At 37.3% G+C, this 19,123-nt stretch overlaps 1 protein-coding gene and 1 non-coding gene across 2 annotated transcripts in view; both read right to left on the bottom strand.

Annotated features, from left to right (window-relative positions):
• LOC122788694 (prominin-1-A-like) overlaps positions 1-19,123 on the bottom strand; it is an 899,670-nt gene that overhangs the window by 835,047 nt on the left and 45,500 nt on the right. The gene's annotated exons all lie outside the window — the stretch shown is intronic.
• TRNAR-CCU lies at positions 9,193-9,265 on the bottom strand. Its single transcript has one exon. It is a non-coding gene; the product is annotated as a tRNA-Arg (tRNA).

Genomic DNA, 19,123 nt, shown 5'->3' with positions numbered 1-19,123 from the left:
CATTTGCACATATCTTGCTTTTTATCCTCTTTTTGCTATTTAAGCAACATTAACCGTAGCTAAGTGATGGGCAAACCCATGCGCCTACAGTTAAACCTCGTCCGTTTCATTAACAATACATATCTTTTTATTTTTTTTTATTCATTATTCACTATTGCTCTTATACATGTGGAGGGATGTTGCTGGGGGTATGCGTACATCTATGGGTGGTCACGCTCATTGTTTACTACCTTTCTGCAGTCCTTCATTGCAGGGGTGTGTATATTCTGAGAGTTCTGCTCTCACACATGCCCCCTGCACTCATACACACTCCATGTAAGCCTAGGAGCTCAGGCAGCACACCTTGTTAATATGCATGGCGTGCTGCAGTCCTGCTCCTACATGGGCGCTTCCGTGCAGGACTAAACGAGTCCTGCAAGGAAGATCAGTGAATCTGGGGGTATCAGTAGAAAAGTGTAAGCATCATAGTAACAATAAATCAAAATAAATCAGTCCCCTCACCCATTAACCTATAACCAGAAATGAATACTTTTCACAAAAAAGTTAATCCCATATTTATTATATAATATTTCTCCACAGCATTCTTTCCAGAAGGACCATAATGACTGCAAAGCAATCTTCAACCTAACCTGAGTAACTGGCAGACCCATATAATGACCAGACACAATAATTTCATATGTAAGTGGCTGAAGGTCAGTAATACATGACACCTGTAAGCATTTATTCCAAAACAATTGTGCTCTTGGACAGTCTTTAGAACAGAAGGAACACCATCTCTCAGTATCACATTTATAGCTCCTCTTTCATGTAAAGTGGACTTTACCTAATAACAGTCTCCACAAAAAAACTTCCCATTCTATTGTGTTTAAACCTCAGCTTTTTATCCTGTATACTGCAACTAAGTCACTCACTGTGGTTGTCCATTGGATGTATTGCAAAATAATTTCCCATTATTTCAAAATAAAAACATTGTCTTGTGTTCTGTAAAGATGACAAAGCGATCTTCCAATCTCCAAGTCTTTTCCAAACCATCCTGAGTTTTTCTTTAGCTGAAAACATCCTATTTACAGTGCCTGCAACATATGCACAATAATACTGAGAAAAAATAAGACCTAGTACAATACAGGCTTCCTATTTTGACTTGGAAGGAGCCCAATATAATTATAAGGAATTAAAGAATAAAAGGAGCTTATAATATTCTTCTTTGTATAGGTTTCAAATGAGAACTCCCATATGACTGGGAAATATAAACTCAGCAGTCACAACTCTAATGAACAAGGAAACAAATGAACTCTACCCAAATCAATTAAGTTTCCTAAAAATTGAATGTAAAACATATTCCTTTTCTATAGGATAACTGAAATGATTTACATGTAGTGAGATTATTTTTATAATGCCACCGGCATTTCTTCAACTGATTAAGAATTACTTGTTTCTTGTCAAATATACCCAGGTTTTATAGATATACTGCAAAAAGATATATCATAACTCATAGTATCTTCCCCAACCCATGACATTCAGCTTTTTTAATGACTAATCCTATTGTCTGAAAAATGTATTACACTAATGTAGGCATGTTAAACCCAAAGGATATTTGTTTCAAGAACCACCACATCATCTGCATAACTTAAAAACAATGGTTGATATACAGTAGGTAGGCAGACAGATCTTTAGTTACATTCATAACAAGCCTAAATAATAAAGGATATAATGGACAACCTTGCTTCACCCCCACAACTATCTTGATTTGCCTACCAAGCCAACCATTTCCTGGTGGTCTAACCCAAACAGCTTCATAAGTTCCTTTTGTCAATTACCAAAATGTTGTTAAAAAAAATAGATGTTCTCAGATATCCCAAACACCATTATAATTAAATGACTCAAAGGCTTTCTGAATATCATGTGCTATCACTTTGGCCACAGTCATGTTATTAGCAATCCCTGAAACCACTTCTTTAAAAAGAAGCCACAGCCCACAAGCAGGGCAGCCCTTTATCCTGTAAACAACTCCTACTAACAACTTCAGCATGACTTTCATACACCTGTTTAACAAGAAATTCACAAATGTTTTGCAATCTACATTGCATAATACTAATGGCCTCCAATTTCTCAAGATATGACAACACTCTTTTTCCATTTAAGTTTCACTACACCTCTGCAGGTGTCGTCTGAATGTAGACCAGCATGAAACCATTCATTTACAGCAAATAAGAAATATGCTGTCTATATAGGCAACATACTTTTATACAAATCTTACCCCTTACCATCCCCACCTGGAACTGTGTACCACCTTTACCAATCACTTTCTGCAGTTCTTCTAGATAACCAGTTTGGATAATAAATCCACAGTCATCTTGTACCAAAAAGGGAACTTCCCATTTCTGAAAGATATATTACCTTTTAAGATGGTATGTACCAGATAAATAACTTTCTACAAACTGCAACATTTCCTTCTGGGTGATAACTTGTCTACCCATTTCAACATCCAACTTTGAAATGAAACTGACCTCCCCCTGCAATTTATTGGCTAAATAAGGATTTTTTTTTAATTCTAACAATATTTTGTCAAACTAGATTTCCTAATTGATAATTTATTTAATTAAAAAAGATAGCAAGTAATGACATGAATCATTGGATGCTATCACAGTATCATGTCTCTCATGTATCTCTTTATAAACTTTTTTTCTGTGAACCAACTTATGCTCAGTCAAAAGAAATAACTGTTAATATTTCTGCTTGTTCATTAATCACCAATCTATCCAGGAAGAATAAATATCTCTCTCTCAATAGGATGTGTGAAGAATTGGCATTTCTTTTCCTGCAACATAACTTTTAGAGACGCACACTACTCTGACAATTTTGCATCCCTATCCCTGTCTAAGAACAGCATGATTACTCCCAAAGATTGCCCAAATTGGTGTGTGATCAGAAAAACCTATATATGAACTACTTTCATTTATCTTGTATAATATTGAACTAAAAAATAAAGTAGTCTACCTCTGTGGCTTCTGTTCCCCTCCTATATGTACAGTACCGTGACTTACCAAATACTAAATTAAAGTCTACCAGACAGCACTGTAACAGTTTAACAGCCTGACTGAGCATATTGCAATGCTTCCGTAAGTCACAGTTAAGGTGTCCTGCCTTCACAATAGGTAAATTGACACTCAAAGAAGAAGATAGCTTTGTAAAATTATCTACTCCATCCTTAGCATCAGTAGTAGCACAAATTGTAAAATTAAAAAAGAAATAAAAATTATTAGTAATCTAACAACAGAATTTTACAATAAAACTACAATGCCAGAAGATTTGAATGCTATACTCTAATCTCCCTTCCTCAATATCTTCTAGTTTGTTGTCTCTGAAGTGTTGCTGCCTGTCAAACATCTAATAGAGCAAATTATATCACTACATAGGTTTTTACACCGATGCAGAATAGAGAATTATCTGACTTCATTCAGAGCAATGTTGACATAAATAGGTAACATTTTCCAGCTCACTCTTTACCCCTTTTCATGTCTTTTTTGTCTTAGATTTTCTTTTTTTTTTCATTTTTAACTTTTTCCATTAATAGAACTTCCCTTTCATCCTCTTCTTTAACAGGCATACTTTCTGGGTCAGTACTATCAGCATCTTGATCTTTCCCCACCATATCCACATCCTCACTAATTTCACTTATAGAAATGCATCACAAGAAACCTCAGTGACCAGTATAGGAAGTTCTGGCTATATAGGCAAGAGTGACAAAGTCAATTGGATGTATTGCAAAATAATTTCCCATTATTTCAAAATAAAAACATTGTCTTGTGTTAGGTAAAGCTTGGTAAAGTCTGTATTGGAGGGGTAGAGGGCAACCCATTACCATAATTCAAAGTCATAGTCAAACCACGCATGCCCTCTCTCTCCACATTTAGGACAGTCTATAACATGATTTTAATATTATGACCAAATTGGCCATAATGTTGACATTGCCTGTTTGGGCAGACATTAATATGGTGCAGGTCATCCCCACAAAAGAAACAAGTTAGCTTGTCATTCATAGTGCACTATGCCTCTCACACCCAATATATTTATCACAGAAGGAATATGCATTACTTTTTCATATTCTTTTAGCAATGTTGCCCATATTTCTTAAGTCCCAGACCGTATGTCTCTTTTATCAGATAATTTACTTAAACCATAAACTGTTTTACAGCAGTTAGAAAAAAAAATACTTCCGGTTCAGTCAAAATATCTGTCCTAAATTGCACACTTTCCATTTAAAAGGAGGTATAGTTCCAACAAAAACATACTCATTCTATGGTTACAGCTGTTCTTTGGTTTGCTGCTTTTGAAAAAATGTTTCTAACAAATCAAAAATTTCAAACGTCAATTCACAAAACTGTTCCTTTCCCAACTGTATGAGTGAACAGACATCAGAAGTTAAAAAAAAGTTTCATTAAGTATCCTACATGCCATAGCTATCAAAAGTTTTACCAGTTTCAGAAGAAATCCTGACCATCAATCTCTATTAACATAATGCTGCTTTCTACCATCATAGCTGCCACCACATAACTAGTAATTGGCAGAATCTCCTTCTATTGCAGAAAATGCACATCATTCTCCTGAAAAGCCCTTCTACCTCCCAAACCACTCTCTAATAAAGTGTAAAGAGAGACAGAAAAATAGAATAAAATCTAGCAGGGTTTTCTGTTTTTTTTTTCTCCTTTGTAATTATTCCAGCTGACTACCACAATTTCTTCAGTATCACATTTCCTAGGCCACCTTTGGAGCAAACTATCTTAGGATACTTAATTTCTCTTATTAGTTAAGATATGCTCTACATGCAAAGACTGTTCCCCCATTATGAGTTTTTTTTTCTCACACTGTATCTGTCCTTCCCTGCCAGTTCTCGGAAGAGGCAACTGGCACCCATTTCTTTAAAATTCATCTCCCTCAAGTTAATAACCCTGCTTGTCCTGTGCTTTTCCATTCTAATCTCATAAATGTAACATGTACAGTATGCATATAAAAATAGACTAAAATCATCCAGAGTTAAGCAGTACTATATCTAGTAGTATATTTAAACTTTTGTTGAAGAAAAAAATATATTTTGGGATCAAGAACATGTCATTCTGTACTGATGGTGCAGTTATAAAGCTGAAAACCCATGTTAGAAATAAAACTGAGCCGAGTTGATCCTAGAGCAAGCTCTGCATGTCTTTATTGGTTCTCCCATTTGATGAGCTTATGTTTTATTTTACAGAAGGGCATCTACATGTGATGCTGATGATCTAGGATCAGCTAATGACCTGAGAAGCCGACCCTCAGCTGGGTGGGTGGCTCAAGTGCATGACAGGGAGTTCACCTATGTCATGGGGAGGGATCTTTTTTGTGAGTCTATGTTGATATAGTGGAGATGTAGAGCAGGATTACTGTCTCACAAATAAGTGTGTACATAGAGGGGAAGGGCTGAAGTTACAACATGAGTATGTGCATATATCATGGTATGTCTGCTCACAGGGGAACATAAGGGCATATAAAAATATTTCTGAAACTGACAGCTGACTCTGGGTCAAGACACTTCCTTCTCCTCTCCCTCCTCCCCTAAAGATGGATAATAGTTTTGCCAACTATGATCCCAGAGTTGGTGCCCCAGTTTGCAGGTAAGCCAGTCAGACCTGTGTGGAGTTTAGGAGCGAGGGGGGGGGGGGGGCATCAGCACTAGTTAATAGTCACACACTGAGAGGACCAAAACCTATTACAAAAATGTATGTTTCCCTTTGGAGCTACCTGCTTCTAAAACTGTCATGCCTATTTATACTGTATGACCTCTTATTCCATCTCTACATACCTTTACTCAGATGGTCATGCTTTGAGTTGTGTGTATTGAAAATGACAATGTAGTGTCCATAATAAAGATAACAGAAAGAAGCTTTCTCCTCCTGAAACACCTTGCACTTTCATCACACCCTCCTTCAATGCTACTCACTTAAGGTTTCCGTGTGTGAGGAGATTAGCAAAAGAAGGGATTTTTAATATCTTTTTCTACCTTGGACCTCAGGGGATTTGAGCTCTTTGACTTTGATCCAAATCACATCAAAGAATAACATAATTTGTTGAAAATAACTGAGAATTTGCACACCAGTGAGTTAGAAAATGAAAGTAAACTGCACCAATCTGACACTACTTTATGAGTGGGACAAGCTCCTGCAGCCCCATGTGGGGGACTGTGTCAGCCAGACCAGCATCTAACCGAAATATCTGAAATATTACAAATGTGAGGTCACACAGACTTGTGAAATAAGAGTAATCCTTCCCTATACAAGTCTAGCTATGGACAGCAGAATTCACCCATGCATACTGACTTAGCAAATTTCTTTGATCATCTACCATTTCCGAGTACAGTCCATCATAATATCAATGGGTTCACAGTGGAATGAAGTAAAACAATTGTTATCATATCAGAAAAAATAAATAAAAACCTTTTGGACACCATTGTCTTGGTTGAGTACATTCAGAGTCATCACTCAGGCCTATGTGTTGGGCCCCCCTATGCTCATTACTTCTATCTTCCTACCTCTCTCTCTCAGTACAGTCTAGTTGATAAATTGTAAGTTTTAAAAAAATGGAAACTAAATTAAATCTCCCAAGACAAGAAGCTTTTATTTATTTATTTATGACCTGCTAAGCCCACTCAGTACAAGTGCAGCTTTTCACAGGCAACCTTGGGATACTGCTTAGCTTTGTGTGACTTGCTTGAATTCACACAGTTTCCAAATGGTTACTGATAGAGTCAAGCACTGGACAATTAGTCCAAGCTAGTTATAATGTAGTCTTAACCATCTTTACTCTACTGCTAGATTAACATTTATTAATATTGTCATCAGGAAAAATTAAAATTAAAATAATGTTCCATGTACTGTCAAAGTACAAGATATTCATCTGGATTCATAATTATTCATCAATGGCTATTTGTCCAATGGACAAAACAGCAAAAACAAAAATTGCTATAGATGGCTTTCAGTGAACACAAACCTAAGCTTTTTAGCAGGGGGGGCTTGCCCCCTCCTACTTTATGTATACCAGCTCCATGGTCGCTCACCAGAGGAGAAAGTACAACTCCACATGTTCACTGAAAGTGGTTTTCAGTGATAATGTCCTCATGCTGTTGTGAACTGGATAAACAGTGACTGATACAAACAAACACATTCCCATTCATTTATACAGCTCTGGTGATAACTGTGCAAGGGGAATTTCAAAAACACAATTTCTCTACTTTCAGTGGATGGCTGTCTACATTTTAGTTACCAAAAAGCTTGGAACTAGGAAGCAGAAATAATAAATCAGCCAACTGTAGTCTTTTTATTTTTTGCCTTCCTTCAAATAATTTGTTCTGAGACTGATTAATGCTGCTTCTGTTTCGCAATACACTGTGGAATGGGTTTCTGTTGTAAATTCAAACTCCATAACAGTGACAACTTACAGTAAGTGCCATTTCAAATGAGTGCATGCTAACTCCAAAACAGCTGTATCTTTGAGTATTCCCTCTTCTCCAAAGTACAACATTCTCAGAGTACAACTCCACACATCAGGGGTACAGGGGTTTGATCCCCCTGCAAAAAATATTTAGTGTAATAGTGTTTCCTACTTTGCTGTTAGGTTCTGAGACTTGCACTTATTACTTTCTGAGCTTCCAGGCTCACATTCAAGAGTTTTAAAATTTTGATAGGGTGTCCTGTGGAATAATGCTACAACAAAAGACAAGAGCAAGACATGCTAGATCAAGAAAAGATTCTAATATTACCTTTATGATGCCTGGAATGTATTTAATATATTTTTCGTAAACATTATGTGACATAGCTATATAACAGTTACAGACTTTTGCTTTCCATAGAGAATAAAATGAAGCTGATCCACTTTGTGATTCAGATACTAAATAAATATGCATGTGGCTATAATTAACAGCAAGGTAACAATCAAAAATGTTGTGACTTGTACTGTCGAGTCCCAAAATGTGTAGACCCAATGACCCAAAACTCTAGACACACATACTATGTCTAAGATTTCTATTTCTCTGAGTATTGCCTTTTCTCCAAGGAATGGTGATCTCAGAGTTGGTATATACAAAACTTTGGGGTTATAGCGAAATTGATCCCCGCATAGGGGGCAAAGGGCAGCTTGCACCCTTGAAAAAAAAAGTTTATAGAAGAACAAGAGTCACTCTTCTGTTATTTGCAGACTTTTTTTTCAGTATTTTGAAATTTGTCATGAGTCTCAACATTTCAATAGAGAGCCAACACAGTTATAATACTGCTAGCAAAGAACATTAGAAGACTGCATCTTACAGTAACAATTACACTTCCTTTTCACTACAAAATGCAATCAAAATGTATATCTTAGTTTTAGATTCAGTGTAACTAGAATTATGTATAACAATGCATTTTGCAGCTAAGAACTTCTTTTTCAAATAACATGTTTCATACTAACTTTACAGTTAAATAACTTCCTTTCGAAATGTAATTTTACATTCTTTTTTGAAATGTATACTGAAACAGTCAACTGTAGCTTCAAGAGGTGAATTACCACACTTACATACTAACCTTACTACTGTGGAAATTACCCAGAAACAAAAAGCAGCCTTTGCATCATGTGCTTGTTTCTCCAATTACAAAGCGTCTGTCTAATGTTTGCCCCTCTCAGAGTGCTTGTAAGCTAGACGCAACCTAATGGTGGGTTGTTTTGAACTTCATTTCACCAGACATTCAATTTACTTTTGATGTACTTTTATCAGAATGGAGACTATTTGTTTGAGGTATATTTTAATATTTTGTCTTATACTCTACATGCATCATCTTGCATTACTTTACATTATGCTATGCAACCCTTTGTTATAAAATGAAGCCTGCTTTGTTTATTGACTGACAATGAAGGAAGCTATATCAGCATCAAATGTCTTGGCTTATCTCACACACACACACACACACACACACACATATATATATATATATATATATATATATATATATATATGTATATATGTATATATAGGTTCATAGATTAGTACTAGGCTAATTATCCTTGTGGGCCATTTTAAGCCTAGACAAATAACCCATGTGAGAATCAAACCCTGCACCTTGTGTCTATAAGGCAATTATCTTGACCAATATGCCAACCTCCTCCTGAAAAGCTTCACTTGCATCAAGATTATTTCACCCCAGATGGGACTTGAACCCACATTCCCTGGCTTAGGAGGCCAATGCCTTATCCATTAGGCCACTGGGGCCCTATAAACATCTTCAATGAGGCAAGCTTTTCCCAGTGGTGAGAATCAAACCTTGCACCTTGCATACTAGAGGCAAACATTGCACCACTGGGCTTTTCAGCTGGAATATATGCATGGAAAAGCTCATCCAAGCTAGAGTTGCCATTGTGTGATGCCTTAAATCTCCAGTAATAAAAGCCCATGTGTTATATACAAATAAGACTTTAAGGGCACCACATGTTGTAGCTGAACAGCTGCTGAACATGCATGACTTTTTTTAATTTTTAAGTCTTTATGACAGCATTTACATGAATAAAACCAAACCCACTAGCTATTGACATGCATATTTCAGACTTTTTATTAACCTTGTCAACAGAGTATAAGTGGACTTATATATATATATATATATATATATATGAATAAAGAATATATCCCAGTCACAGAAATAAAATCAACAGAACACCCAAAAGCGTGGCAGAAACAGCGTATCAAAGAAACCTTTCTGAAGCAAATAATGAAGCCAACGTTTCGTAGGATATCTCAAAAAGGAAGTTCATCAATTGCAAATAATCCAAAAGGCTTACTGCTGGATAAATTCCATCAAAATCCAACAAATTCTCCTTCCAAAAATCACCATATAACACCACCAAATAAAAACGAAGATTTATTCAATTGCAGAACGTAAGCGCTTTCACGGACAAACAGCTTCCGCTTCATCAGACGTATTCTCAAAATTCAAACAGCCAATATTTATACGTCACATCCAGTGTTAAACATGCTAATTAAAACTCATTAAGATAAAATATCATTAAACATTATAAAAACAATATATCATGCTTGCAATATATTAAACTAACTATAACATTTGATAGTTAATAAACTCAATTCATGTAAACATAGCATATACAAGGTGTTACTTAAGCGGTCTAGCTTTGAGTACAGGCTTAAGGGGCACACACTCATTTAAACCCCTACCCCTGTGTGCTGCTAAACGAAGTATCCACTTCAATTCTGCCTCTTCTGTCAAATTGATAATATCCCCCCTCCTAGCACTGACGTGCTGGACATGCAATACTTGGAAGACAAACGTATGCTCACTACCCATGGAGAGCGTATGCTTAGCCAGAGCACTGTATGTTTGCTCTCTGGCAAGACAATACTGGTGATCTCGCATACGCTCCCTGAGCGTTCTGTTTGTCTTACCCACGTAAAAATTAAAGCAAATCTGACAATAGGCAACATAAACAACATTTCTAGTACCGCAATTAGAACCACAACGAATTTCCCACAGTCTGCCTGTGTTAGGGTGTCTAAAATATCTGGACTCATCAATGTTCTGACATTGTGGACAAAAACCACATCTCTTAGTGCCATAACTCAATGTTGTTGAAGCTATCTCATTAGAAGGACTTAAATTCGGAAAACAAAGCTGTTGCTTAAGATTTTTCAAATTTCTATAGATATATGTCGGACAATTTCCAACAATGGCCCTAGTTTTGTCATCAACTAGAAGCATATTCCAGTTGTTCATGATGGCCCATTGAACCACTGAGACATTGGTGCTATATGGCAATGTCACTGATACCCTTAGTTCAGAGTCCATCTTAGTGATGGTACCTTCACTCCTTTCAGAGTAATAGGGTTTACCCCTGGTTTGTCTAAACTTACGAGTGGTAGAACATATAGCATTCACCTCCCTTGCATAATAGCCTCTATTCAAAAAGCTATCTTGTAGGTTAGTTAACTCTCTTACAAACAAACCATCATCAGAACAAAGCCTGGACATCCTAAGGGCTTGTCCTTTAACAATGTTATCAAAAACTTTTGGAGCATGCATGCTGTCCCTATAAAGGAAAGCAGGCCTATAACATGATTTCCTAAAGACCCTGGTTAAATACTCGTTTTGATGCCGATAAATGGTCACATCCAGATAATTAATCACCTGTTGCGAGAATTCCATGGTGAACTTCAAGAAACCATCTAGGTTATTAACATACTGTAGGAAACTTTCTAAAAGGGCACCAGTTCCCCTCCATAGGAGAAAGAGGTCATCTACAAAACGTCTATAAAAGACGATGTTAGGATGTACAAGCATGACCTCCTTCTCCCATGCCACCATAACCAAATTGGCATAGGTGTTGGCACAACTGGTGCCCATAGCCACACCCCTTGTTTGTCTATAGCAGTTGTCCTGAAATAGAAAAATGTTATTATCCAAAACAGTTTCTAATAAAAGGCAGATGAAATCTGCCTCTGTTGCAGTCATAAAACCAATCAGAAGCTTTCTAACCATCTCTACACCTTCTCTATTAGGTATACAGGTAAAAAGAGAGACTACATCCATGGTCACCAGTTGTATTTCATCAATATCTCCCAATTGAGTCATAAAATCATATAACTCTCTTAGGAAATGCCCCGTATCTTTTAAGACATAGTCAAAATGGGATAAGACCATTTTGAGTTTATAATCAAGGAATATAGAAATCGGCTCAGTAATCCAACCCGAGCCAGCCACTATAGGCCTAAAAGGAGGTAACTGTGGATTCTTATGTATTTTAGGTAATCCATTGATACGAGGTATCAATGGATATTCTACATAAAAGTAATTAAACAAATCCGTAGTCAACAGATCCAAAGACTTACACTCAGCCAACATATTATACACACCAGTTAACACCATATCTACTTTATCAAGGGGCATAAGCTCATATGCCTCAGTGTTCAACATATCCAACATCATTTGCAAATAATACGTCCTATCCATGACAACAACAAGTCCACCTTTATCAGCCGGACGTACAATGATGTCATCATTCTTTTTAAGTTCATATAAGGCTTTTGATTCACTGTTACTCAAATTGTCCATGACATCATTAAAAGGACTTTGAAAGCTATTATACAAATCATTTTCAACAGCTCTGAGAAAAACCTCCAAATTGGCCGGTAAATGTGGATTTAATAAACTCTTCCTCTTAAAAGTGCCACTATTAGAGTTCATAGGGTCTTTAAACAAGAGTTTCAAAGTGACATTCCTTACAAACAGTCTAACTGCCAATATTGCATCACTAATGTCCATACTTGTAGAGGGTACAAAACTCAAGCCTTTATTAAGGACATTGAACTCATCAGCTGTTAAGATATAACGTGAAATATTCCACACTAATGACCTTGGGTCCAAGTTCTCTTTGTGGAATAGCCCTGGTTCTCTGTTGAGGGCTCTCTGCGTTTGGCCCCCCTCACAAAGTCTTGCTCTATCGACCTCTTCCTTCCCGGTCTGATAGGTAGAGGAATTGCAGGAAAATCCTGTTCCTCAGTCCTGCCATTCGATATTTTATCTAATTGTATCTTCCGTCTAACAACCGTACTAGTACGGGTTAGACCTTCAGTCTCAGAGGAAGATGGACCTGACGAGGCCTCAGCTGGTGTAAAATACACTGAGGTCACCAAACTAGGCGTAGCTGCACCATCCAGGGCTGTATCACATGACCTAGGTTCGTCTATCGCTCCTAATTCACAGGATTCTGTCTCTCCAGACCTAGAGTGTCGCTGTTCAATAGAAGCCTCAACTCTATTTGATTTGGTTAGGTCAGGCACAAGTTTCTTCAAAACACGTTCATTAGAAATGCTTGATTTTCTATTATTATGTATATTGGAGGGTATATTGTCAGCATTATTAGAGACTTTAGGCCACATAAACACATTATTCTTAGCAAAGTCATCCTTGTCCCTCAACAATTTCTTCTTCTTCTGTAAGAGAAGACTGTTCTCATAGCGCATGACCCTATCTATAAGCTCATGTATAAAAATTTCAGCTAAATTTATAAATAAATATTTATATATATATATATATATACACACACACACACACACACACACACACACACACACACACACACACACACACACACACACACTAGAACAAAAAAATGCATATGTCTGTTTTTGATGCTTTGTTTTATAACTACCTGTCAGGACCTGGAAAGTCCAATGGTGTGACTTCCATGAAGGATCACTGTATTTAACCAAATGACTGCTAAAAGTAGGTGGTATCTTAGCTGAGCAGTTATTAAATATCTGATAGGATTTGTCAGCAACATTTACATGAAACTCAGAATATAAAAAATATGCTTTTGCTTTAAAAGCAGATATTTGCTAATATTACTAAATATAATTTACCATGGCAAGTGACAACCTTGGAATTTTGTATTTATTCATATAGTTATATTTGTTACCTATGTTAGTTTCCATAAACTATGGCCACTTTTCTTAGCTGCCACCAACTACAGCGGTAACATACTTTGTAAAGGAGTATGTGGGCATGAGGAACATTGCTCCCCAACACATAAACCCACTTTGCACATGCACACACACACACACACACACACACACACACACACACACACACACACACACACACACACACACACACACACACGCAGAAGGTGTTTTTGTGTTGCACAAATGCCAAGAGTCTTCACTATGTTGTTTTTCATATTTGCAGCTGTATCATCATTTGGGATGTTACTGTTTCGTCCATTATGTAACCTCCAAACTGAAAATTATGAGAAAAGGTGAGATTATACTAATTTTGAACACTATGAAAGTTAAGATTATCAGATGCTGTGTTAAGTGGTGTTTAAAAGAAATAGGTGCTCCTAATGTAATGATATGAGTATGAAGCTCAAGAGGTGAAATCAGGTTTAATAAATGAATTATACACAGCAAACTGTTCCTAATAATATATGCTAAGAAGCATTCATTTCATTGTTTCACGAAGTATGTGTTGGTCTAGTAGTTCACTTCCTTATATGCTTCTGATGTTGTGTATTTATACTGGCACATGCAGCAATTAAGGTATACCAAGGAAAGAGAAAGCAAAGATCAACAGAACAATGTCATCCTTAAATGACCTCTTAACAAACTAAACGTTTACATTTTATCAATAAGAAAAAGAGTAGCACATAGGTGCTCATTTTTTTTTCCTTTTTTTTGGTTCTCCACCAGTTCACATTATTTGGTATGTGCTCCAAATTATATTCTCCAACATGTCTCACTTTATTTGTAACTATAACCACTGGTAGTATCAGAACTTGAGAAAATAATGCTTTCAGAAATGTAATTTAGTTATAAGTACATTGAGAACTGAAGGACTGCTAAATACACCACAGTGGGAGCCATGCGCACATGCAACATATTTTGAAATTTAATGTTCCTGGAGATACCATAAGACTGGATGACTAGAAATAATTGTCACAGATGCTTTACAGAGCTGAATAGATGTGCCTCATCATCATCATCTTCTTTAGGCTGTTCCCATTAGGGGTCGCCACAGCGGATCACCTGTTTCCATTTCTTCCTGTCCTCTGCATCTTGCTCTGTCACACCAACCACCTGCATGTCCTCTCTCACCACATCCATAAACCTTATCTTAGGCCTTCCTCTCTTCCTGTTACCTGATAGCTTCATCCTTAGCATCTTTTTCCCAATATACTCCGCATCCCTTCTCAGTACATGTCCAAACCAATGTAATCTTGCATCTCTGGCTTTGTCTCCAAACCTTCCAACCTGGGCTGACCCTCTAATATACTTATTCCTAATCCTGTCCACCCTCGTCACACCCAGTGCAAATCTTAACATCTTTAACTCTGTCACATCCAGCTCAAACTTCTGCCTTTTTGTCAATGCCACTGTCTCCAACCCATATAACATAGCTGGTCTCACTACCCTCTTGTAGACCTTCCCTTTCACTCTTACAGGTACTCGTCTGTCACAAATCACTCCTGACACTCTTCTCCACCCACTCCACCCTGCCTGTACTCTCTTCTTCACCTCTCTTCCACATTCACTGTTACTCTGAACTATTGACCCCAAGTATTTAAACTCATCCACCTTCGCCACCTCTACTCCTTGCATCCTCACCATTCCTCTAGCCTCCCTCTCATTCACACACATATATTCTGTCTTAGTCCTGCTGACCTTCATTCCTCTTCTCTCTAGAGCATATCTCCATCTCTCCAGGGTTTCCTCCACCTGTTCCCTACTCTCACTACAGATCACAATGTCATCTGCAAACATCACAGTCCATGGGGACTCCTGTCTGATCTCGTCTGCCAACCTGTCCATCACCATTGCAAATAAGAAAGGGCTCAGAGCTGATCTTTGATGTAACCCCACCTCCACCTTAAACGCATCAGTCACTCCCACCGCAGACCTCACCGCTGTCACACTACCCTCGTACATATCCTGTACCACTCTTACATACTTCTGTGACACTCCTGACATCCTCATACAATACCACAACTCCTCTCTAGGCACCCTGTCATATGCTTTCTCCAAGTCTACAAAAACACAATGCAACTCCTTCTGACATTTTCTGTACTTCTCCATCAACACTCTCAGAGCAAACATCGCATCTGTAGTGCTCTTTCCCAGCATGAAACCATATTGCTGTTCACTAATCATCACATCCCTTCTTAACCTAGCTTCCACTACTCTTTCCCATAACTTCATGCTGTGACTGATCAGTTTAATCCCTCTGTAGTTACTACAGCTCTGCACATCACCCTTATTCTTAAAAATCGGTACCAAAACACTTTTTCTCCTTTCCTCAGGCATCCTCTCTCTTTCCAAGATTTCATTAAACAATCTGGTTAAAAACTCCACTGCCATTTCACCTAAACACCTCCATCACCTCCATGCTTCCACAGGTATGTCATCTGGGCCAACAGCCTTTCCATTCTTCATTCTCTTCATAGCATTTCTTTGTCCCGGTCCCAAGCCCTGGTAAATGGGGAGGGTTGTGTCAGGAAGGGCATCCGGCGTAAAACTTCGCCAAATCTTTTCATGCAGTCACCAGTTAATAGATGGTATGTGCCTATTGAATATTAATAAAGCACTTCTTAATGCCACTTGCACTGGCTTTCACAGCAAACTCCCATACAAAATACAACAAAATAAATGCTTGTCATCTGTATACTAATTATTTCAGCTTTGTAAATGGACGAGAAACATTACTGCAACATGGAACAGCAACTCAGATCTAATTTTTAATACAAATGTGTTGTCACTGTCACTTTTTGTGCAACATCCCTGTGGAGATTTCTGAAAATCCTAATCTTTTTTTCTCAAGATTTTTTTTTTTTTGCTGTTAGCAAACCTGAAATGAATGAAGCAGCAGGATATTGTTAAAGTTAGCAGTAGCTTCCCTTGCTGTGATCATTATAATATGAAGGTATTCAAAAATCTGCAGCACAAGCTATGTTAGAAATGTTACTGACACAGGGTAGCTGGTTTTCCTAATCTGCAACTTACTAGAACTCAGCTTACTTTCTTTATGTAGTGTACATACATGCTCATCCCGCAAAACATCGGATATCTATCTGCTTATTGTCTCTAGTTCTGTTCATACTCTTGCTTTACTGAGTTTTGATGTAACAGCTGTGTGTCAACACTTCTTAGGTTGGCATAATGGTTGAGGTGTTTACCTCAAGGTGCAGAGTTTGACTCTTGCCTTTGGAAAACTGGCTAGTGTTTAAATGGTCCAGAAGGGCAGTTTGCCTAGTATGTATCTATAAACATAATTTTTACACAATAATATTTAGCTGGGTAATTTCTATAAACCACCTCTTTGTTTAATGCAAATTCCCTTCTTAGTGTATTCCAAAACTATTCTTTTTTTTTTAAGTTTTTCCCACACATCCTTCTTAAAACATTGGCCCAGTTCCATATGTGAATACAAGGAAAACTGCCTTGAAGGGTTATTTTAAGTCTAGCAAATAACCTGACATCAAAATCAAACCTTGAACTTTGTGTCTATGAGGCAAAGACCGCAACCATTATGCCAGAGACATCTTGCCAACAGATAAATATTAGGCTATCAGTCTACAGACTATAACAAGCCTAGCCAATGATCAGTAGTTAGAATCAAACCATGCACAAACCCAGATCTGATGCAAAACTAGAATAGACAGATCAAATTCTTCAGCAGAAAGTGCCATCCGATGTGATAAGGCAGGATGGGCTGCTCAGCCTTTTAATCATCCTAAAGAGCACTGTTGGTTAGTTAGCCACAACAGAACTCCTGCTGGACAGGAAGGCTGACTTCCTATGTGATCTTTTCTGGTTGGCAAAGAGCATAATACTCATCTGATGTTGTTTGTTCTCCAGAAGGCAGGAATGATGCTCCAAACCTTCATCCAGATATATGACAAAAATGGACCTCACAAACTACCAAATGAACCTAACAAATGACACACAAGGAGACACAGTCAGTGCCGAGTTGTAAGCACAGATTGGTTCATATAATTTGCCTACAAATGGTCTGCATGAAGAAATTATGCAAGAAGTGGTAAAGTTACAATTACTGACATCAGAAGACTGGGGAAGTTTCAGCTAGAAATGTGCCCATTTAGTAGTCACACCAAGAGACCAACTCAACCACTAAGTTCATACATGACTAACCTAGGGGGAAACCAAGTCCACAGATAATACAAAGGAAATCTTCTAAAACACTCAGACTCCTTGTCATCATAGATACTAAAGTGACCTAAAATGAACCACTTTGAGCTACTAGCACAGCCAGGTAGACAGTACATCAGAAGGTACTCAAAGTTTGCTCCTAAACACAGGACATACATGAAGGAGTTAACCATTCCAGTTATGTATGAAAGTACAAGACCTATAACCTTAAGTACATTAATTATGAAATATAACAAGCAATTTCCAAAACCCGCAATTGATTGCTATGTCAGTAAGATAGTTTCACTGGGCAACTTTGCCTCTGGCCCCCAGATGTATGGAGTGGCTGGAGGAAATCCCAGCTACTATTTGCAAACAACAAGAAAATTTCACTGGTCCAAAATCAGTGCCTATAATAAATCAGATTATTCCTATAGTCACTGCCTTGACACATACATATAGTTTATTTTACTCAAAACCTGTAGTTTCATAAATGTAAAACTACCATAAACATAAAGGAACGGAGAGTTTTGCTCGACATATTGATCCAACATTTTGATGGTTAACAAGGCAGCAGAGCTGCTGCATTAAAGTTCTCCCTCCAAAAATCAATAGATTATAGCAAAAGTAGGAAAAGCTTAGTAATGGAAGAGAATAATTTTGTAGTCTGTTCCCACCAGCCATAAATATGAGGACATTGCTGCAGCAGGTGGAGCCAATGTCCTGTTTTCTTACAACCATGACAGCATTCTTTGTGGAGAGATAATCCTCAATTCATACATTCTGTGATCAAATAAGCATAGTGTAACATTCTATTTTGATGCACATTTGATATAAAGACCAAGTGTAAGATAATCTATATTATTTTAAAATTACTGGATTATTTTCTGAGTATATATATAAAGTGATCAAAGGCAGATGGGTTAAAGCCACTAACTAAACAAGATTACATTTCTTCTGAGGCTTTATAGTTCTTAACTTTTGTGTGAATTTTGAAAACAAATCAGACAAACCCTGTAATCCTAATTCACACAAATTATTTGAAACTGAATAGACAGTTTCAGAAAGAGTAGTTAAACCTTTAAGAAGAAAGAAGACATTATTTAATCACTATTACTGAAATTACATTCCATTTATCAGAACTGAGAAGGTAAAACATGATGAAATCCCTCCCATGCCAAAGTAATATTTTGCAAACTATCGATGACATTTTGATTAATAACTGAATTATTGAATAAAACATCATCCTCAGTTATATCAAAAAAGCACCCATATTAAGTTGGGTAAAAATGATTGGCATATGTAAAAATGGGAAACTAATGCATCCTCTGGCTCTAAGAACTACTCAGTAGAACTAACAGATAGTTGTCATAATTCAGAATTGGGGACTTTAAAGCTTGCCAGTAGATTCAAGATTATCCT

This window comes from Protopterus annectens, chromosome 14.part0 (assembly GCF_019279795.1).
Source record: "Protopterus annectens isolate FY-2018-M chromosome 14.part0, PAN1.0, whole genome shotgun sequence".
Lineage (NCBI taxonomy): Eukaryota > Metazoa > Chordata > Ceratodontiformes > Protopteridae > Protopterus > Protopterus annectens.
This window is presented reverse-complemented; position numbering and strand designations above follow the sequence as displayed.